We start from the raw sequence: 16,157 nt of genomic DNA on the forward strand, positions 1-16,157 counted from the left end.
ACCAAGTGTCTTAGGAAGCCAGAGGCATGGGGGGAAGTGCAGGGGTCAGAGAAGCAAGTTCAGTATCACTGCAGGAGGAGGTGAATTCGTTTTTTCTGTTTTTAGCTTTTGACCCTGTTCGCCTATTTCCCCTAGTCTCCAACTCTGGCAACCACCTATCTGTTCTCTGTTTCTGTAAGTTCAGTTTTTTTAGATTCAACATATTAGTGAGAATATACAGTGTTTGTCTTTCTCTGACTTATTTCACTTAACAATATCCATCCATGTTGTTGTAAATGGTAAGATTTCCTTTTTTTTGGTCGAATAACATTCTACATTTACACCACAATTTCTTTCTTTATCCATTGGAACACTTAAGGTTGTTTCAGTGTTTTGACTATTATAGATAATGCTGCAATAAACATGAGGGTGCAGATATCTCTTCCAGACAGTGAATTCATTTCCTTTGCATATATACCCAGAAGTGGAATATCTGGATCATGTGGTAGCTTTATTTTTAATTTTTTGAGGAACCTCCATACTGTTTTCCACAGTGGCTGTACCTTGTTAATTTTTTGAGGAACCTGCATACTTTTTCCACAGTGGCTGTACTCTCATCAAAAAGTGGCCTTTTTGATGAAAGTCATTCTCATTGTGCCTTTGATTTGCATTTCCCTGATGATTAGTGATTTTGAGCACCTTCTCATGTACCTGTTGGTCACTGGAAAATATCTATTCAGGTCCTTTGCCCACTTTAAAATTGGATTTACTATTATTATTATTCATTATTATTGCTATTGAGTTGTATGCTTTCCTTATATATTTTGAGTATTTACCTCTTATCATATATGTGATTTGCAAGTATTTTCTCCCATTCTGTAGGTTATCTTTTTATTTTGTTGATCATTTCTCTTGCTGTGCAGAAGCTTTTTAGTTTTATATAGTCCCACTTGCTTATTTTTGCTTTTGTTACTTTGTGCTTTAGGTATCATATCCAAAGAATAAAATCATTGTGAAGACCAATGTCAAGAAGCTCTTTCCCTATATTTTCTTCTAGGAGTTTTATGGTTTCAGGCCTTATATTTAAGACTTTAATCCATATCGAGTTAATTTTTGTGAGTGGTGTAAGATAGGGGCCCAGTTTCATTCTTTTGCGTGTGAATATCCAATTTTCCAAGCACCATATTGAAGAGACTGTCTTTTCGGCTCCCTTGTCAAATATTAGTTGACCATGGGAGGAAGTGAATTTAAATTGGGCTTTGGAGAGTGACATAATCAGAGGTTTGGGAATTGATAGGATGTGTGAGCAAGACAAGAGGTATTGTTAAGGGACAAAGCAAGTGTGTTTGGATCAGCAGAATATTGGTAAATATTTAACAACTAGCTGGAAGAGATGGAAGGTACTGGTTTGTAACAACAGAAAATTTCTATTGTAAATGCTTCTGTGATAGACAATTTCAAGCTACCAATGTAAAGTCAACCCACTTGCAAAATCTCTGACAAATTATCAATCAGCTTTTATGAGCCTGAGGCTGGACACAACACAGAACAGCCTGGTTTGAACACGTTGAATTTGAGGTGACTGTCAGACATCTAGACGGAGGTTAGTCACCTAGTCGTAAGAATTACAGGTCAACTGTTCCAATGAGAAGCTAAGCCAACGCAGGGTCTTCAAAGTCCCACAGATCTGCTGTATTGGGGGAGAGTGGCTTCATGCCCCTCTTCAACTAAAGTAGCTCAGCTCTAAATCTGTTTTATGCTTAAGCAGTAGGTACCACTTCACTAGAGGCACCAAATAAAACAGGGTTTCAGGTGATATTCAAGTTAAAAGATACCTTCAGATTAGCATTATGTCCCACATGCCCTTAGAATTACCCTTTCTAAGCAGCCTAAGTAAACTCCCAGGTCCTTCACGCTGATGCTTGTTACAGTACTTCCCATAATCACTTATCGCCACCTGCTGGATGAAGAGAAGCAGCGCTCAAGGACAAATTGTATCTCAAGGACAAACTGAACTCTTAAGTAGCTATATCTTCTGAGCTGTTTGTCCTCTGTCACTGTTGTTGTTAAAGCAAAAGCCAGCTGAATAAAGATAGTACAGACAGTTCAGAGAAATGGCATCTTCCACGGACACCTGCAGCCATCGTTGGCTGTTCCGAGAGCTTCTACATGCCTGCTGAAGGTCTCTGCTGATTGGCCCAGACTTCAGTGACTTGTGAGATACAAGGGGAGGTACTTCTCCTATATGACACTCTTGCAAACAGTTCCTCTCAGTGGTCAGTGCTCTAACGGATACTCAAAATAATAGGCAGTGCTTCCCAAGGAATTCCCATGGCATCTGTATATTTAGTTCATGAGTACCATATGCCCTTAATATTTCCCAAACTGAAGGGATCCTATGGTGATATTTCACTGTGATCTAATAATATTTTAAAGGTTTTGATTATCCACTTTATCTTATCAACAAAATGAGAGTCACCTCAATTTTTTGGCAAAGTGATTTCGGCTTATCAATTCTACATAAACATAATGGCAAGGGCCAACTATAGTTGCTGACTTTTTCTTTTCTTACTTTAATCTAATTCATAATAATGAGGATTTTGTTATAAGAAGAAAAACAATAACCAAGAGAAAATACAAAAGATATCTTAAAGTAATTGGTCAGATAATTATTAATGTGATCACTGCTTTTCATATAATCACTGCAAGGTGAAAAATTCTACCAGGAGTATGAGTTTTCTTTGTATTGAAGGGGTTCAGAACAAGTCTCCCCAAAATGTGCCACTGTGGTATGTGGATTATTTTGCACTAAAGACAATGGAGAACTTGTAGATTCAAGAGAAACTTTTGCCCCTCCTGTGAGTACCTGGAAGAATTTAAATTAGGAGTTTTTCCCAGAATTAGAGTTATTGCCAGAGATCAGTTTTATTTGAGTGGCCCATCTGTGTGGCAGGGCAAACATCTAATTACCCAACATCTGCTTTTCTTCTCACTGTCCTGTGAATGACCCCCCTAACCTTGGAAGGCTCAGGCTCCTAAGCCGTTCCTTAGCTCAGAATGGCATAGAGACTTCATTTTACCTTTCTGTCTTTGAACCTCTCATGTATGTGGAGTCCTCATATGTTCAAAATTAAACTTTGTTTTTCTCCTGTTTATCTGTTTCACATCAATTTGATTATTAGATGAGCTGAAAGAAACTTTGAAGAGTAGGGGAAAATTCTTTCTCCACACAGTATTATTTATTATTTTTTCTAATTGTTTTATATAACCCTACTGTTTTTATAAACATAAAAAGTGGATGCTCATCAAAAACGTAGCAACTAACGTTCAGATTTAATCTGATTGAGAAAAATTAAATAAAATGGCATTTCTATCAACCAACATTTGTCAAAAAACCTACAGTTAACATTATTGTTAAGGGTGAAAAATAATGTTTGCTTGCTAGGACTGGGAACAAGGTAAGGATGCCCATTCACCACCGCTATTCAACATAATACTGTATGTTCTAGCCAGTGATATAAAGCAAAAAAGGAAATAAAAGGAATACAGATTGGAAAGGAAGAAATATAACTGTCCTCATTTGCAGATGATATGATTATCTACATAAAAAATTCCAAGAAATCTATTCAAAAAAATCCTAGAGCTAGTAAAAGAGTTCAGCAAAATTGCATGATACAAGATCAATATACAAAAACTAATTGTATTTCTATACACTAGCAATGAACACTTGGAGATCAAAATCTTAAATACAATACTATTTATGACTGCTGAAAAAAAGAAAAATGCTTAGGTGTAAATCTAATAAAAACATGATGAAAACTGTAAAATATAAATGAAAGAAATCAAAGATCTAAATAAATGAAGAGACATACTGCTGTCATGGACTGGAAAACAACATAGAAAAGATGTCAATTCTCTTCAAATTGATATACAGGTTTATTGCAATTTCTGTCAAAATTCCAGAAGATATTTTGTTGGCAAGGACAAGATTATTTTAAAATATATATGGAAAGGTAAAGTAACTAGAATAGTTAAAACAATTTTGAAGAAAAACAAAAAAAAGAATCACATGGGAAGACTCACTCTACCTGATTTCAACATTTACTATATAGGTTCAGTAAACAACATAGATCAATGGAAAAACATAGAGAACCCAGAAATAGACCCACAAAAATATGCCTAATTAGTGTTTGACAAAGGTACAAAAGCAATGCAATGGAAGAAGGATAGATTTTTCAACATATAGTGTTAGAGAAATTGAATACTCACAGGCAAAAATATAAACTAAACACACATTTTGTACAAAAATTAATTCAAGGTTTTGGATCATAGATTTATATGTAAAACATAAAATGATAATGCTTTAGAAGAAATCACAGGAGAGAATCTTCAGGACCTAAGGCTTGGTGAAGTGTTCCTAGACCTGACACCAAAATCATGATTCATTTAAAAAAAAAAAAAAGGATAAATTAGACTTCATCAAAATTAAAAGCACTTTAATTTTGCTAAGTAAGTGCATCAAAAGTTCCTCACAAGGCCCGTTAAGAGGCTGAAAAGACAATCTACAGACCAAGAGAAAAATATTTCCAAGCCACATATCTGATAAAGAATTCATATACAGACTTTTAAAAGAATTCTCAAAACACAACAGTAAAAAAATTAATTAAATAAACCATCCAATTAAAAAATGGGCAAAAGACAGGAAGAGATATTGCACTAGAGGATATACAGATGGCAAATAGGACATGAAAACATTCAACATCATTAGCAAATAAAGGAAAGCACATTAAGATCTCTATGAGATATTGCACACCTCTCAAAATGGCAAAAATGAAATACTGACACCCAGATGAGGGAAAACTGGATCTTTCATACATGACACGTGGCGATGTAAAATGGTACAGTCGTTCTGGAAAATAGTTTGGCAGTTTCTCAGAGAAACTAAACATACACTCACTATACAACCCAGCAACTGTCCTGCTGGGCATCTACCCCAGAGAAATGAAGACTTATGTCTAAACAAAAACCTGCACGTGGTTGTTCATAGCAGTTTTACATGTAGTAGCTAAAAACTGGAAATAACCAAAATAGATGAATGTTTAAACAGACCATGTGCATCCATAACAAGAATGCTACTCTGCAATTTAAAAAAAAAAAAGAACAAACTAGTGATATATGTAACAGCTAGGATGGATCTCAAGGACATTGTGCTGTGTAGAGATAAAAGCCAGTATCAAAAAGCCACATACTATATGATTCCATTTATATAACATTCCTGAAATGACAAACTACCTTAATATATGTATATATCTCCTGAATTTGATTTACACGATTTACCTGTCTATATCCTTCTATTAGTTGTTATCTCTGGGGGCCAATGTCATCTTTTACAGATGAACTGTTGTTAGGAGTTAGGGATGATGGAGGGAGCAGGTGAGTGTGACTCTCCAGGGTTAGCTGTGGGAGGTCTGTGGTGATGGAATACTTCCGAATCTTGATTGCAGGGGCACTTACGAAATCTAAACATCTGATAAAATGACACAGAACTATGCACACACTTTATACCATTATCAACTTTCTGTTTTGAAGATGCAGTCTCTGGGAAAACAGGATGAGGTATACGTGGGACTATCTGTACTGCCTCTGCAACTTCCTATGAATCTATAATTATTTCAAAATAAAGAGCCGTTCTTGAAAAATCCAACTAAAGAAAAAAGAATGTATTAATGTACAAATAATATATTAATATTTGTATGATCAGATTACTTCTTCTTAGTGAATTCTAAGGGCAGGGATCCTATTTACTAATTATACTTCTGCTGAGTCGCTTTATGCCCCAATTTTTATTCTCCAGTACACAGACAAATTCTATCACATTTATAACTCTTTACTGAATTTAATGATTTACGTGTCAATGTCACTCTGTTAGATGCCAAATTCAGTTCTACACCAGTGTCATCTTTGAAACCTGAGTATAGCACAGCTCCTGGCACCTATTAGGGGTTAAATAAAGGTTGGTGAATGAGTGAGCTATATCCAAATGAACTGTACGTTCATTTTTAAAAAATGGAAGAATGAATGAGTGAATAATTGCAGATAACAGCTATGGGAGTTTAGAGTCTCCACCGGAAATATTTTGGTAAATGAAAGCACCTAATCTTACAGGGAACATGCTTATTCCATCAGTCCTGGTTATTTCCTAAAATGGAACAATTCCAAGATGGCCAGCAGGAGGCGAACTGCTCCTTAGTTTAGTGCTGAAATCTACCAAGTACCGTGGCTACAGGAGTTTCCTATATTCAGTTTTATCCCATGTTTACATTTACAGAGCTAACAATGTTTCTAAAATGACAATTTTTTTTGTTATTTTTGCTCCTGCTATATTTATTTTTGCTGTGAAGCATAACTGTAAACTTGCAAATTCCCCATCTACAATCAGGGTTTACCACCTATCTTGTCACCATGTCCTTCCTCACCCCTCGATTGAAAAAAAAAAAAAATGTGGTCAAACAAACAAAAACCACCTTACTTAAAATATACTGTGTTGGGCTTCCCTGGTGGCGCAGTGGTTGAGAGTCCGCCTGCCGATGCAGGGGACACGGGTTCGTGCCCCGGTCCGGGAAGATCCCACATGCCGCGGAGCGGCTGGACCCGTGAGCCATGGCCGCTGGGCCTGCGCGTTTGGAGCCTGTGCTCCGCAACGGGAGAGGCCACGATAGTGAGAGGCCCGCATACCACAAAAAAAAGAAAAAATACCGTGTTAACCATTTTTAAGTGTACAGTTCAGTAGTGGTGAATATATTTGCACTGTTGTGCAACAGATCTCCAGAACTTTTTTGTCTTGCAAAACAGATGCCCATTTAACATTTCCCTATTTCCCCCACCTACACACCCCTGGTAACCACCATTCTACTTTCTGTTTCTGTGAATTTGACACTTTAGAAGCCCCGTATAAGTGGAACCATACAATACTGTCTTTTGTTGACTGACTTATTCGCCTATGTCCTCCAGGTTCCTATATGTTGGAGCATGTAACAGATTTTCTTTCCTTTTAAGGCTGAGTAATATTTTATTGTATGTATCGACAACATTTTGCTTATCTATTCATCTGTCCATGGACATTGGGGCTGCTCTCAGCTATCGTGAATAATGCTTCAATGAACACTGATGTGCAGCAATGTGTCCTTTCAAATATGGAATCAACACTCGCACACAAATGCCTTATGTCTCAATTTTCACTCAGCCTTGTCCCCTTCGGAGTGTTTCACAAACAACTGGAGACAGATTTTGAAGAACAGCAACATCGTATAACACAAGTAGTCCTTTCTTCTACCTTCAACAGTCTCTACCATTTCCAGCCTCTGCCCACTGCCTGGTCCCAAAGCCAATGTCACATGTCTCAAGTTGGCCTTATGATACCATCCATGTTCAGGTATCAATTATATATTTTTGCATAAAAACCTCCCTAAGACATAGTAGCTTAAAATAATGATTTAATATTTCTCATGATTCTGTGACTGTGATCAGCTGGGTGGTTCTTCTGATGGTTTCCTTTGGGGCCACTCATACACCTGCAGTCATCTGGCAGCTCCATTGGGGCTAGAGGCCATCCTCTCATTTGGGCCCTTGGAACAGACTGTGAGCTGAGCCTCTTTCCTACATAGTTACTCATCATTCAGTAGTTAAGCACTGACTTCCTTACATGGTAGTAGGAGCATTTTCAGAGCCAGAAGCATAAGTGGCAAGGTGACCTCATTGGTGGACAACCTCATCAGTGGAGAAGTGTCACTTCTGCCACATTCTGTTGGTCAAAGTAAGTCACAAGGCTAACCCACATTCAAGGGATGGAGCAGCAAAGTCACATAGCAAAGAGGCATTCGGAATGGAAAGAGCCAACCATCTATTATAATGGTTAAATAGGGACATAATGGGAGGAAAACCAGTGAAACAGAGAAAGAGAAAATACGGTTGACAGATATGTGAAATCTCTTTGGTATGCACTAAATTGGAGAAATAAGTCAAAGTCTAAAATTATCCAACATAGGATTTTTTAACCTAAGGTGCATTGTACCTTTCTCTGAGACACAATCTCTGAAGAAGGAAAGATCTCAAATATCCTAGAAAGTCTAAGACAACCTCAGTCCATCTTTCCTCCCATCCCTACACTCCCCTTGGACTTCAGAAAATTGGATAGGACATAAAATATTCCTCCCTGACACAGTTTAAAGGAAAACACAAACAACTCTCAGATACCACTGGAAGATGATTGCTTCATCTCAGAACAAAATAGGATGAGTAATATGAAAAGAAATGGCATTAAGCTCAGCAAATTACTACAGGATATAAAAGGTGGAAGGCTGGAAGGAAGGGTGGGAGAGAGGAAGGAAAGAAGGGAGGGAGGGAGGAAGGAAGGAACGAAGGAAGGAAGGAGGGAAGAAAGGAAGAGCTCATTACATCAATCCCATCTAGAAGAAAAACACATAGGTCAAAAGAAATGTTTCCCATTACAGAACAGGTTAACAGAAATGTGAATCCAAAAAATAAAAATAAACTTAAGGAAGGTATAATAAAACAATAGGAGGAGATTTTAAAAGAGGGGATAGTAGGCTCAAAGAAGTAATAATATAGAAATAATAAATTACAAATAAGAAAGAAGAAAATAAACATTACTGAAAAATGGAATCTGGGCCATGTAAGGAGGCTTAAGATAATCATAGTGTTTGAAAATATAAAACAAAAAGATTAATGCAATTATCAATAATAAACTAGAAAGGATGTTAACAGTGCGTGGCTGCATTGGAAGATTGTTATTTTCCTCCTTATACTTTACAATATATTTTTTAAATTGCCAAAATAAAAATAAAATCTGTCAATTAGGAAATTGTTATTTTTTTTAAGAGAGGTTATAAGAAGTAGTGAAGTTTGGAGAGGTGGTCTGAAACCAATTTATTGGAGTTTCCAAAAAAGGGGAGAGGTTGGTGAAGAAATAACAGGAAATAAAAACCAATCACTTATCTGTCCTTTCCTACAGTGAGAGGAGAAGATTGAGGGAGCCAGAGGGAACAGATGCCACAGGGTAAATACTTTAGAAAAATAGAAGAAGGACACATGCATAGTCAAAACAGAGATGTGGAATCAGTTCAGAGGCAGGAATCACAGATGTGTGTGTGAGAAAGAAGAATTAATCATTAAGAAAACAAAGCCCTGGAGGAAGTGAGGAGTCAGGTCTGGGGGAAAAAAAAAAAGAATCACACTTCTTCTATGATGGATTAGAAGGAAGTTGGACCAGGTGTGCACACAGAAAACAGGAAGGAAGATGATAAAAGACACATGTCTTGTGCAGTATGGCAGAATTCAAGTCAGAATGGGCCTCTTGGAATTGCGTTAGCATCGCCATGGCAGACAGCAATGTAATGAGGGAATGGCACATACACACTATTAATCTGTACCTAGTCAATATCCTTTGGTACTGGATCCTTTCTGCTGTTCAGACATTTATTACCACCTATATAGACATGGGTAAAGACACTTCAAATACTTTATGAATTTTCAAAATATTTTTTGCCTAAATGAATTTTACTGTTTTTTTCCAGATTATAAAATTAATGCATTATAGGGGAACAAGAAACTGATGATCACCCCAAATCCCACCACTCAGATACAAATATTGTTAATATTTTAGGGCATTAACTTCCAAAGGGAACAATGAGAGGGGTGACACTGAAGAGGAGAGAAAGAGAAGAAAAGGAAGAGAAGAAAGAAGGGGAAAGAGGAGGAAAAGGGATTTTATTTTTCCTTTCACCAGAATCGATAAATTATCATATGCTATTTTAGAAGCTGTCATTTTGAATTCCTATGGTGTGGAGTTTTCCACTTTAGTAAATTTAGATAAGCATCACTTTTTAAGAGTTTATTCTATTATATGAATATACTACACCATTACTGTTTCTCTAGTAATAGTCAACCATTTAGACTGAGCATTACTTTGTATCTTCCAGCAGTTGAATCATGGCTTCTTCAGAACAAATTTGAAGAAAAAGTTCTTCATGCCGAAGACTGAAGTGTTTGTGGACAATTTTTAGACTTTCAGAACACGGTTATCAAATTGCCGTCAGAGATGTCATAGCATCTTATGTTGTGCTGCCCTCCTCAAGGTCTGACTGCCTATAACTTTGAAACACTGGAGATCTGCATCTTTTAAATCTTTTTCCCACATGGTAAGCACAAAAATACATTAATTAATGAATTTATGTTTGCCCTTTTCATTTCTTTCCTGTGCATGTCTTAATCCAGACTTTTGCCCATTTTTCAATTGAGGGTTAACGTATCTTTGTTTTATTTTAAGTGCTTTTTTTAAAAATTGGTGATATGTCGTACTATTAATACACTATTAATAAATTTATTTCAAGAACTGTTTCAGAGTTCAATTACTGATGGAGTACAACTTGATGAACTTGAACATTTTCATTGTGTTTATTAAGAAGGCAATATGACATACTCCTTAAATGTATGAACTTTGCCAGGACCTGGGTTCAAATCCCTGCCAGGGATAACCCACTAGCTATGGTTAGATGAGTATTTTCACATTACAGGATTGTTGAAAATATATATGTAAATCATTTAGCACAATGTCTGGAACAAAATAAGTACCCAGTAATGGGTATTTATTATAATTAACATCATATTTGATTGATCTCAAGATCTTTGTTATCGTAATAATATTACTGATTCATTGGTTATTTGAATTTAAATTAAACTTAAATTTAAGTTTAATCATTTGTCAACCTTCCATCAGAGATGGATGGGATGATTTCACCCGCTTCTAACACTTCTTGGTTCACTACTATCTTAGCCAATGCTAGATTCCATTGCCCTAAATTCCAAAGATAGGAGGAAGGTGTGGGAAAGAGGAAAATCTCTCCTCTTCGGTAAAGGGACGTTGCCTGAAGTCTGTCTGTTCCAGAAGCTCTCATGTGGTTGCTGCCACCTACCTATTTCTTCCAGGCTGATTTGCTTTCCCCCACAGCAGAAGGTGTTACCTGGAGTTGATGAACATGAGAACTAAGGTATTCTCCTGTATGAGATGTGAGGCTCCCTCTTGGGGCCCTAGCTGAACCAAGCCCCCCCCCGCACCGCCACCCCCGAGCTCGGTCAGGGGCTTCTTTCCCGCTCAGGTTCGCGCTGCCAGTAACGAAACTGAGTTTGGTGCACGCAACACAGGCTTTTATTCAACGGCCAGAGAGTGGAGAAGGGGAGCTCATGCTCTAAGGCACCATCTCCTCTAAGGGAGGGGAGTGAGGGAATCTTAAGGGTCAGACAGGTCATCAGGGCACTAGGAAAGGGGTGGAGATTTCCAGCCTGGGCATGCACGGTCTTCCACACTCCTTTGCACACAGCACCAGTTGTGCGAGCAGAGTACAAATGCCCCCGTTGGGCGAAGATCTTAGCATGAGGATGAAGCAAAGGTAACTCTTGGACTCCTCCAGGTTTCATCTGCACGGGTGTGGTCCTGTGGTCAAGTCAGGGCCGGGTCTGGAGCAGCTGACTGCTGTGTGTCTCTCAAAGCATGTATCTCTCCTAGTACAGCTGCAAAGCACCTCTGTCCAACACCAGGTACTTTTGAAACAAGCAGAGATGAGTCAGGGGAAGTGTCTTTCAGCTTTCAGGTGTTGGTATGGAAACACAGAGATAAATCAAGGCAAGGAAAGTGGTGACATTTAGCCTACTTTGTCCACCATCTTGGATCAAGCCAGTTCAGTCTGGTTTGCCCCAGGTCTTTGTGGCAGCCTGTTGATAAAACACAACTAGCCTGTATGGTTAAAAAAACAGTTTTTGCTCCTGGGGCCTGGGCTACATAGCATGGATGACACTCCCATGCACCTTCACCTTTGCCATTGAATGTTTATGACAGCAGCTTGTTACTGGAGAAACGCTGTGTGCTTTACGGAGAGGTTTTCGTTTGACATGTCAAAACTCTGAAGAGTTCCTTGTTTTGTTTTTCAGTTCACCAGACATCATACTTTCCACAGGATGTAGTCAATGAAACAACTGTGAATGACCCTTGAAAGGCATTCTTGATCTTTTATTATTTTTTTTTAAAATCTGCGTTGTGCACTAGAAACGTATCTATAGATGAACTCTTTTTAAAAAATATCCCATTGAAAATTCCATCTGGTGCTTAAAAACTAGGGATGCAAAGAATAATTAATTTCAGTGTGATTGTCCTCCAGCTGCATTTCTGTAACCTGTGATTCCTTGGCTATCTTAAATGGATATTTTGCTAGGATCATCTCATTGGTTTTTATTCACCTGGGCATTTTTTAAATTGAGCAACTACTATGTGCCAGGCATTGTGCTAGAAACAGAGGATACAAAGATTATTTCTGTTCTTAGTGACAGATGACTTTGCAGACAAGACAATAAATACATGAAAGGAATATATCAATTTAAGAAACATGCTAAATACCAAATGAGAGTTATGTGAAATAAAATTCATATTTATGGCAAGACAGGAAAAATTTAAACATAAAAATTCTTTTCTGCCCTTTGTCCTCCCCTCTCCCCGCACTGTGCATTGTGTATCAGCATTATGCATTTACCAAACCTTCCCCTTCAGCAGGAATACCTGCTCAACCATAAACAGCAACATTCTCCTAGCATCAACAAGACAAGTCCTTAGAAGATAACACTCCTTCTTAATCTTGTAAAGGATCACATGACCCACCATCATGGCACTTAAATCTGGATTATGTAAACTGTCAATAATACATCATTTAATGTACAGCCATCTGTCTCAAAAAACTTATATAAACTGTGTCTTGACTTTTGACAGGCAGAAGAGTTCTCATAGCTTTCTGAGATGCTCTTCCCGGGTTATAATCCTCAAATTTGGCTCCAATAAAATGTTCCAATTCTTTCTTAGATTGACTGATTAATTTTCTTTGACGGTTACAACCACTGGGAGGAAAGAAATCTCACAGTATAGAGTTGCACTCCTGGCGAAAGAGCACATTCAACATCACTCAACATATATCTCATCAAAGTTATAGCTTTTGGAGATAAGCTCAAAGGATACAGTCTTAGCAAATTTAACAGAAGATCACAGGCTGGGAAAAGTATAGATGATGCAGCTTCTTGGGACTTCTCATTTTCCTTGTATGGTTTGTGGTAATGTGTTCTCTTTAGGAGACAATCCTGCCAGGTCCCTCCCTGGAAGCCCCAAGTAGAAGCCAACAATCCTCTTATACCTAAAACCACATCACCTTAAAATCATTTTATTTCCTTTTATGGTTGCAGGTTGCCTTTAGCAAGCCATGTATTTAGACCTAGCATGGGGTTGGGGGGGCGGGGCGGTGGGGGAAGAGAGGGGTTGGGGACAATCTCTTAGTAGGTCTCAATGCCATCTAGCAACACTGTGCCCAGGTTATGGAACATGGGCAGTTGGGTGCAACTACCTAAGAATGTCTAGCCTTGGGGGCATGTGCTATTTATAATCTCCAAAGTCTAGGAGGGTATGATCCCATGATCGATCCCTTAGCGGGATAGAGACGAGGTTTCAAAAGGACATGTGCATTGGGCTAGAACTTAAGAGGTTGATAAGTAAGTACCAGGGGTGCAGGCATCCCATCTGTCCTATTCCCCAATTTATCTCTAATGCCTAATTCCTTGACACAGAGTAAGCACAGCTTTGAAATTTATTGTTAATCTTGATCTAATTGAATCTAATCTAGTTGCAGTGTCTTAAAGTGTGCTATTAAGTTAAAAAGTGGCGTTATCTTAAAAACAAACAGGTCCACAAATAAAAGCCCCATAGATCTACCAGCCTGTTTCTGTTTTGACCTTAATAAAAGTGAGTAACTCTTCAAAAGAGTGAAATTGTGTCAAGGTATAGAATAGTTTATGATTGAGAATTTTGAGATATTTTAAATTGTGAAAATTTGAGCAATGAGATCTACTCATTGGACTGAGAAAATTTTATTCTCGTTTATTTAAAATTGTTTCAAGTTTTTATTAGCTTATAAACGTTCAGTTCTGAGACTGTTTTGCTTCCTTTATTTAAACCCAGCGCAATGCCATCTAAGTGTAGGCATAAATGATTTTTGATGGTGAAAAATACCTGGACATCATGGGACAAAATTATCAAGAGATGTAAAAATCTCATTTCCTGGATGTTTATTGAATTGTTTTGTATCTCTATTCTGTGAAAGCCAAAGTCGATTCTGAGTTCTGAATTTCTGATATATAATGAAATTGGATATGAGTTTTTAAAGTAATGTGTTAGATATCTTTATTAAAATCCTCAAATAGTCCCTTGAATTGAGGATTTGAGTGAAAGTATGAAGTTAAATTTAAAACAGCCACGTTGGGGTAGGATTACATTGCTTCCTTTTGCCATCCCATGGGTATAATACCTATTCCAGAGATTCTTTCATTTCTAGTACTCTAAAACGTATTTCATACCTCTACGGTTTCTGGTACAGATACGATTTCTAGCAAATATCTTTTCTTTCACTCATTATTTATCTATCACAGAAAGGATAAATGCAAAAATTTTATGTTGAAAAAAAAATCTATGGAAGTTACAAGTTGGAGACTTTCCTCCTGGTTTCAGACCATTTGAAATACTGGAAAGATATTTTTATATGCCTGTCACTCGCTGTTACCTAGAAGTACGACTAAGCGTAATTAAAATAACACAAACAAGGATATAGGTCACAAATCAGAAATGGTTAACTCTGTGAACCTGAAATGAACTTCAGATCTTTTTTCCTCCTCCTGACAACACAGCTGGAGTTATTTGTCTACAACCCTTGTACTCAGCACCAATCCCTGGAGAAACACCACCACCCGCCCTTCCTGACCCCACCCTCCAAACACACACCCACATCCAGGCAGGAAAGCAGCCAAGATTCTGTATATACAACTTTTATTTGTAAATTCACATTTCTTAGCTTAGAGACACTTATTCTATAGAAGTTTTTGGTTTTTGGTTTTTGGTTTTTTTCCCCTACCTTACAATATTTAGACTGGCCAAAAAATCAGGGAAAATGCCCTTGGACTACAGCCATGATAAAATTTAACTTGGTGCTTATGAAAGCACCCACACACCAAATTCCTGTGACAGGCTTCAGCGTGAAGTATAATCACATTTAGTTTCGAAGTTCAAACAACAGTTTCAATTACAGATGACCACGTACCCACAGATCCGGGCTGGACAGTTATTGCAGCTAGTGGCAGAAAATAGTCAAGGGGGGGTGGCCGTAGCCTATCCTGGAGGACTCAGTGGTTCAGCTCTATCCCGGTGGGTCTTATCTCCTTAAACAGGACCAACCAGGCCAACTGGCCTAACCATGCTCTGCATACCTCCTTACCCTGCTAGAACCTGAACATTCGCCTTCTTCCCCCTAAGGTCTGCCCTCTTTTCTCTGATTCTTGGAAATACCTTTAGGTTTCACCTGATTTTTTGCTCTGCCATGAATAAACTAACCAGCTAGAAAATTATGCATGAGAGTTACTTACCTCATTTAAGAAGTACTGACTGGAGGCATGGCAGCAAAATTAGGGATAAATAAAGGTTTTGCTGTGCATTTGAAAAGGAAAGAATAGCCTTTATTGAAAAAAGTAGGATACATACATTTCCATATACGATCATGTGAATTTACCATTCAAACTGGGGACTAGTCACATGTCTTAAGTAGATGAAAGAGTGCAAGAAAGGGTCTCTTTCAAGACAAGAGAAAAAAAAAGCATATTGTATAAGAGCAACTGAAAGCTAAGCAGGAACAGATGTGGATGCCTTTTCCTTTAAAGAATCAGCACAGAATTTATAGTCTGACATTTCCTTTAAGAACGGGAGATTAACAAAGTAAGAAAAATGAAATAGTTGTATATTGTAAGTTGGTCACAGTGACACTTCTAGAAAGTATCGGAAGTAGCAGTCAAGGGAAAAATGCCCCAAATGTATCCACCCAAGGGAGGCTAGAATGCCGTTTTTTCACCTGTTCACCTGCAGAGCTCCAATTCGTCCTTCAAGTCCTAGCCCAATCGTTACCACCTCTGGGAAGCCACTGCTGATACTGCCAAGCAGGACCCAGTGCCTGCTCTGTACTCCCTGGCACCCTGCCCATGGCTCCATTGTAACATTTACCATCTTTTAGGGATCACTTACACTTCCGCTG

This window comes from Aethalodelphis obliquidens, unplaced genomic scaffold (genome assembly GCF_003676395.1).
Source record: "Aethalodelphis obliquidens isolate GAN/ISIS:26980383/991018 unplaced genomic scaffold, ASM367639v1 scaffold3, whole genome shotgun sequence".
Lineage (NCBI taxonomy): Eukaryota > Metazoa > Chordata > Mammalia > Artiodactyla > Delphinidae > Aethalodelphis > Aethalodelphis obliquidens.